This window comes from Triticum aestivum, chromosome 3A (assembly GCF_018294505.1).
Source record: "Triticum aestivum cultivar Chinese Spring chromosome 3A, IWGSC CS RefSeq v2.1, whole genome shotgun sequence".
NCBI classification, from domain to species: Eukaryota; Viridiplantae; Streptophyta; class Magnoliopsida; order Poales; family Poaceae; genus Triticum; species Triticum aestivum.
This window is the reverse complement of record NC_057800.1, coordinates 707,951,454-707,959,630: the sequence shown is the minus strand read 5'-3', so window position 1 is coordinate 707,959,630 and position 8,177 is coordinate 707,951,454.

Here is an 8,177-nt window from a genome sequence, read left to right as displayed (position 1 = left end):
AGGTGGGCCTCGCGCCTCCCCCCTAGTCCTATTAGGACTAGGAGAGGTGGTCGGCCCCCTCTCTCTTTCCCCCCTCGAGGAATCCTATTCCAACTAGGATTGGGAGGGGAATCCTACTCCTAGAGGGAGTAGGACTCCCTTGGCGCGCCCTCCATGGCCGGCCGCCCCCTCCCCCTTGGCTCCTTTATATACAGAGGCAGGGGGCACCCTAGAACACACAAGTTGATCATTGAGATCGTTCCTTAGCCGTGTGCGGTGCCCCCTGCCACCATATTCCACCTCGATCATATTGTAGCGGTGCTTAGGCGAAGCCCTGCGACGGTAGAACATCAAGATCGTCACCACGCCGTCGTGCTGACGAAACTCCTCCCCGACGCTTTGCTGGATCGGAGCCCGGGGATCGTCATTGAGTTGTACGTGTGCTAAGAACTCGGAGGTGCGGGAGTAACGGTGCTTGGATCGGTCGGATCGGGAAGACGTACGACTACTTCCTCTACATTGTGTCAACGCTTCCGCAGTCGGTCTGCGTGGGTACGTAGACAACACTCTCCCCTCTCGTTGCTGTGCATCACCATGATCTTGCGTGTGCGTAGGAAAATTTTGAAATTACTACGTTCCCCAACAGTGGCATCCGAGCCTAGGTTTTATGGTTTGATGTTATATGCACGAGTAGAACACAAGTTAGTTGTGGGCGATATAAGTCATACTGCCTACCAGCATGTCATACTTTGGTTCGGCGGTATTGTTGGACGAGACGACCCGGACCGACATTATGCGTACGCTTACGCGAGACTGGTTCTCCCGACGTGCTTTGCACACAGGTGGCTTGCGGGCGACTGTCTCTCCAACTTTAGTTGAACCGAGTGTGGCTACACCCGGTCCTTGCGAAGGTTAAAACGGAGTCTATTTGACAAACTATCGTTGTGGTTTTGATGCGTAGGTGAGATTGGTTCTTGCTTAAGCCCGTAGCAGCCACGTAAAACTTGCAACAACAAAGTAGAGGACGTCTAACTTGTTTTTGCAGGGCATGTTGTGATGTGATATGGTCAAGGCATGATGATGAATTTTATTGTATGAGATGATCATATTTTGTAACCGAGTTATCGGCAACTGGCAGGAGCCATATGGTTGTCGCTTTATTGTATGCAATGCAATCGCGATGTAATGCTTTACTTTATCACTAAGCGGTAGCGATAGTCGTGGAAGCATAAGATTGGCGAGACGACAACGATGCTACGGTGGAGATCAAGGTGTCGCGCTGGTGACGATGGTGATCATGACGATGCTTCGGAGATGGAGATCACAAGCACAAGATGATGATGGCCATATCATATCACTTATATTGATTGCATGTGATGTTTATCTTTTTATGCATCTTATCTTGCTTTGATTGACGGTAGCATTATAAGATGATCTCTCACTAAATTATCAAGAAGTGTTCTCCCTGAGTATGCAACGTTGCCAAAGTTCGTCGTGCCTAGATACCACGTGATGATCGGGTGTGATAAGCTCTACGTCTATCTACAACGGGTGCAAGCCAGTTTTTGCACACGCAGAATACTCAGGTTAAACTTGACGAGCCTAGCATATGCAGATATGGCCTCGGAACACGGAGACCGAAAGGTCGAGCGTGAATCATATAGTAGATATGATCAACATAACGATGTTCACCATTGAAAACTACTCCATCTCACGTGATGATCGGTTATGGTTTAGTTGATTTGGATCACGTGATCACTTAGAGGATTAGAGCAGGGCCGGCCCTGAGGGGGGCAGGGGGAGCGGCCGCCCCGGGCCCCCAAGATCCAGGGGGCCCTCCCAAGGTAAAGCAGGCTATGGCAATATATCCATGGGCTGGCCGGCTGGGTCTCATGCAACACACTTCACGTAGGCTGACGCTCTCGTACGCACGCAGTCAACAAGGCAACGGAGGCAGCGATTGATTCTTCCTTCGTTCATTCACGTAAAAGAAGGAGTGACTAATGCCCTTCCTAATCCATCATGCATTCACACGAGTCCCAGCGACCGCCGACGCTATTCCCTTAATCTCTCTTCTCCTAAATCCTAATTTCCTTCCTAATTTGCATCGTCAGTTCGCCGCCGATTTCAATTCCTTGGTGCCCCGACGCCCCGTGCCATCCTGCTTTGCTCTCCGTCCATTAACCATTCTTCTATCCGAGGTATATCATAATCATATTGCGGCTCCTTGTACAGATAAGCGGCACGGCGGAACTGTTCAACAGCTGATTCAGTTGTTCTATTTATTTTCATCATTGTACCTTATCATGTCGACCGGAAGAAACTATGCATCTGATAGCGGTAAAAGGAAAAATAAGAAAATTGTGTGACTTGGTACAATCACAACGAGGACATATTCACACATTTTTCAAGAGTAATACTGGTGCTTCCTCTACTTCGATAAATCCAGATGATGAGTTGGAGTTTCTCGCCATAGAGGAAGAGCAACCAACTAATGGATATTGGGAAGCTGATGAATAAGAAGAAAATGGTGACACCAACATCGCCGATAACACTGTAAGTGGCTTTAAGAATGCAAGTAATTCATTGGATGCACATGCACAGTCCAGTCCGCTATTGTTGTTGAACAACTGGTTTATACTACTGATATTTTTATGACCCAAGAATTTGGATAATCTTGATAATAAAGCAAGAGATATCTTAGTTGAGAATGGAAGAGGTCAAAAAAAATGTAATGCCATGTAGACAATGCAGGAAGACATTTATCATATCTCACCATCATAGGAAATTAAGCAATGGAGAAAAACATGATAGAAAATAGCTAGTTTATTCACATGATGCCGACAAACTTTTTGCCTTTTCTGTAAGATTTCAACTCTAGCATTAATAGGAGTCAGGATTCCTTAGCACATAATGGATTAGGACATTGGAGGCATGATAATATATATCATATATACATATGTTCTTGTTGTGATGTCTATATTAAGGCCCTAAGTTTTAGTCCCGCCCCGGGCCCCCAAAATCTCAGGACCGGCCCTGGATTAGAGGGATGTCTATCTAAGTGGGAGTTCTTAAGTAATTTTATTAATTGAACTTAAACTTATCATGAACTTAGTACCTGATAGTATCTTGCTTGTTTATGTTGATTGTAGATAGATGGCTCGTGCTGTTGTTCCGTTGAATTTTAATGCGTTCCTTGAGAAAGCAATTTGAAAGATGATGGTAGCAATTACACGGACTGGGTCCGTAACTTGAGGATTATCCTCATTGCTGCTCAGAAGAATTACGTCCTGGAAGCACCGCTGGGTGCCAGGCCTGCTGCTGGAGCAACACCAGATGTTATGAACGTCTGGCAGAGCAAAGCTGATGACTACTCGATAGTTCAGTGTGCCATGCTTTATGGCTTAGAATCGGGACTTCAACGACGTTTTGAACGTCATGGAGCATATGAGATGTTCTAGGAGTTGAAGTTAATATTTCAAGCAAATGCCCGGATTGAGAGATATGAAGTCTCCAATAAGTTCTATAGCTGCAAGATGGAGGAGAACAGTTCTGTCAGTGAGCATATACTCAAAATGTCTGGGTATAATAATCACTTGATTCAGATGGGAGTTAATCTTCCAGATGATTGCGTCATTGACAGAATTCTCCAATCACTGCCACCAAGCTACAAGAGCTTCGTGATGAACTATAATATACAAGGGATGAACAAGACTATTCCCGAGCTCTTCGCAATGCTGAAAGCTGTGGAGGTAGAAATCAAGAAGGAGCATCAAGTGTTGATGATTAACAAGACCACTAGTTTCAAGAAAAAGGACAAAGGGAAGAAGAAGGGGAACTTCAAGAAGAACGGCAAGCAAGTTGCTGCTCAGGAGAAGAAACCCAAGTCTGGACCTAAGCCTGAAACTGAGTGCTTCTACTGCAAGCAGACTGGTCACTGGAAGCGGAACTGCCCCAAGTATTTGGCGGATAAGAAGGATGGCAAGGTGAACAAAGGTATATGTGATATACATGTTATTGATGTGTACCTTACTAGAGCTCGCAGTAGCACCTGGGTATTTGATACTGGTTCTGTTGCTAATATTTGCAACTCGAAACAGGGACTACGGATTAAGCGAACACTGGCGAAGGACGAGGTGACAATGCGCGTGGGAAACGGTTCCAAAGTCGATGTGATCGCGGTCAGCACGCTACCTCTACATCTACCTTCGGGATTAATATTAGACCTAAATAATTGTTATTTGGTGCCAGCGTTGAGCATGAACATTATATCTGGATCTTGTTTGATGCGAGACGGTTATTCATTTAAATCAGAGAATAATGGTTGTTCTATTTATATGAGTAATATCTTTTATGGTCATGCACCTTTGAGGAGTGGTCTATTTTTGATGAATCTCGATAGTAGTAACACACATATTCATAATGTTGAAGCCAAAAGATGCAGAGTTGATAATGACAGTGCAACTTATTTGTGGCACTGCCGTTTAGGTCATATCGGTATAAAGCGCATGAAGAAACTCCATACTGATGGACTTTTGGAACCACTTGATTATGAATCACTTGGTACTTGCGAACCGTGCCTCATGGGCAAGATGACTAAAACACCGTTCTCCGGTACTATGGAGAGAGCAACAGATTTGTTGAAGATCATACATACAGATGTATGTGGTCCGATGAATATTGAGGCTCGTGACGGATATCGTTATTTTCTCACCTTCACAGATGACTTAAGCAGATATGGGTATATCTACTTAATGAAACATAAGTCTGAAACATTTGAAAAGTTCAAAGAATTTCAGAGTGAAGTTGAAAATTATCGTAACAAGAAAATAAAGTTTCTACGATCCGATCGTGGAGAATATTTGAGTTACGAGTTTGGTGTACATTTGAAAAATTGTGGAATAGTTTCGTAACTCACGCCACCCGGAACACCACAGCATAATGGTGTGTCCGAACGTCGTAATCGTACTTTACTAGATATGGTGCGATCTATGATGTCTCTTACTGATTTACCGCTATCGTTTTGGGGTTATGCTTTAGAGACGGCCGCATTCACGTTAAATAGGGCACCATCAAAATCCGTTGAGACAACGCCTTATGAACTGTGGTTTGGCAAGAAACCAAAATTGTCATTTCTTAAAGTTTGGTGATGCGATGCTTATGTGAAAAAGCTTCAACCTGATAAGCTCGAACCCAAATCGGAGAAATGTGTCTTCATAGGATACCCAAAGGAGACTGTTGGGTACACCTTCTATCACAGATCCGAAGGCAAGATATTTGTTGCTAAGAATGAATCCTTTCTAGAGAAGGAGTTTCTCTCAAAAGAAGTGAGTGGGAGGGAAGTAGAACTTGACGAGGTAACTGTACCTGCTCCCTTATTGGAAAGTAGTACATCACAGAAAACTGTTTCTGCGACACCTATACCAATTAGTGAGGAAGCTAATGATGATGATCATGAAACTTCAAGACAAGATACTACTGAACCTCGTAGATCAACCAGAGCGAGATCCGCACCAGAGTGGTACGGTAATCCTGTTCTGGAAATCATGCTGCTAGATCATGATGAACCTACGAACTATGAAGAAGCGATGGTGAGCCCAGATTCCGCAAAGTGGCTTGAAGCCATGAAATCTGAGATGGAATCCATGTATGAGAACAAAGTATGGACTTTGGTTGACTTGCCCGATGATCGGCAAGCAATTGAAAATAAATGGATCTTCAAGAAGAAGACTGACGCTCATGGTAATGTTACTGTCTATAAAGCTCGACTTGTCGCAAAAGGTTTTCGACAAGTTCAAGGGGTTGACTACGATGAGACCTTCTCACCCGTGGCGATGCTTAAGTCTGTCAGAATCATGTTAGCAATTGCCGCATTTTATGATTATGAAATTTGGTAGATGGATGTCAAAACTGCATTCCTGAATGAATTTCTGGAAGAAGAGTTGTATATGATGCAACCGGAAGGTTTTGTCGATCCAAAGAGAGCTAACAAAGTGTGCAAGCTCCAGCGATCCATTTATGGACTGGTGCAAGCCTCTCGGAGTTGGAATAAACGCTTTGATAGTGTGATCAAAGCATTTGGTTTTATACAGACTTTCGGAGAAGCCTGTATTTACAAGAAAGTGAGTGGGAGCTCTGTAGCATTACTGATATTATATGTGGAGGACATATTACTGATTGGAAATGATATAGAATTTCTGGATAGCATAAAGGGATACTTGAATAAGAGTTTTTCAATGAAAGACCTCGGTGAAGCTGCTTACATATTAGGCATAAAGATCTATAGAGATAGATCAAGACGCTTGATTGGACTTTCACAAAGCACATACCTTGATAAGATTTTGAAGAAGTTCAAAATGGATCAAGCAAAGAAAGGGTTCTTACCTGTGTTACAAGGTGTGAAGTTGAGTCAGACTCAATGCCCGACCACTACAGAAGATAGAGAGAAAATGAAAGATGTTCCCTATGCTTCAGCCATAGGCTCTATCATGTATGCAATGCTGTGTACCAGACCTGATGTGTGCCTTGCTATAAGCTTACCAGGGAGGTACCAAAGTAATCCAGGAGTGGATCACTGGACAGTGGTCAAGAACATCCTGAAATACCTAAAAAGGACTAAGGATATGTTTCTCGTATATGGAGGTGACAAAGAGCTCACCGTAAAAGGTTACGTTGATGCAAGCTTTGACACTGATCCGGACAATTCTAAATCGCAAACCGGATACGTGTTTACATTAAACGGTGGAGCTGTCAGTTGGTGCAATTCTAAACAAAGCGTCGTAGCGGGATCTACATGTGAAGCGGAGTACATAGCTGCTTCGGAAGCAGCGAACGAAGGAGTCTGGATGAAGGAGTTCATATCCGATCTAGGTGTCATACCTAGTGCATCGGGTCCAATGAAAATCTTTTGTGACAATACTGGTGCAATTGCCTTGGCAAAGGAATCCAGATTTCACAAGAGGACCAAGCACATCAAGAGACGCTTCAATTCCATCCGGGATCTAGTCCAGGTGGGAGACATAGAGATTTGCAAGATACATACGGATCTGAATGTTGCAGACCCGTTGACTAAGCCTCTTCCACGAGCAAAACATGATCAGCACCAAGACTCCATGGGTGTTAGAATCATTACAGTGTAATCTAGACTCTAGTGCAAGTGGGATACTGAAGGAAATATGCCCTAGAGGCAATAATAAAGTTATTATTTATTTCCTTATATCATGATAAATGTTTATTATTCATGCTAGAATTGTATTAACCGGAAACATAATACATGTGTGAATATATAGACAAACAGAGTGTCACTAGTATGCCTCTACTTGACTAGCTCGTTAATCAAAGATGGTTATGTTTCCTAACCATGAACAAAGAGTTGTTATTTGATTAACGAGGTCACATCATTAGTTGAATGATCTGATTGACATGACCCATTCCATTAGCTTAGCACCCGATCGTTTAGTATGTTGCTATTGCTTTCTTCATGACTTATACATGTTCCTATGACTATGAGATTATGCAACTCCCGTTTACCGGAGGAACACTTTGTGTGCTACCAAACGTCACAATGTAATTGGGTGATTATAAAGGAGCTCTACAGGTGTCTCCAAAGGTAGATGTTGGGTTGGCGTATTTCGAGATTAGGATTTGTCACTCCGATTGTCGGAGAGGTATCTCCGGGCCCTCTCGGTAATGCACATCACATAAGCCTTGCAAGCATTGCAGCCAATGAGTTAGTTGCGAGATGATGTATTACGGAACGAGTAAAGAGACTTGCCGGTAACGAGATTGAACTAGGTATTGGATACCGACGATCGAATCTCGGGCAAGTAACATACCGATGACAAAGGGAACAACATATGTTGTTATGCGGTCTGACCGATAAAGATCTTCGTAGAATATGTAGGAGCCAATATGGGCATCCAGGTCCCGCTATTGGTTATTGACCGGAGATGTGTCTCAGTCATGTCTGCATTATTCTCGAACCGTAGGGTCCGCACGCTTAACGTTACGATGACATTTATTATGAGTTTATGCATTTTGATGTACCGAAGTTAGTTCGGAGTCCCGGATGTGATCACGGACATGACGAGGAGTCTCGAAATGGTCGAGACATAAAGATTGATATATTGGAAGCCTATGTTTGGATATCGGAAGTGTTCCGGGTGAAATCGGGATTTTACGGGAGTACCGGGAGGTTA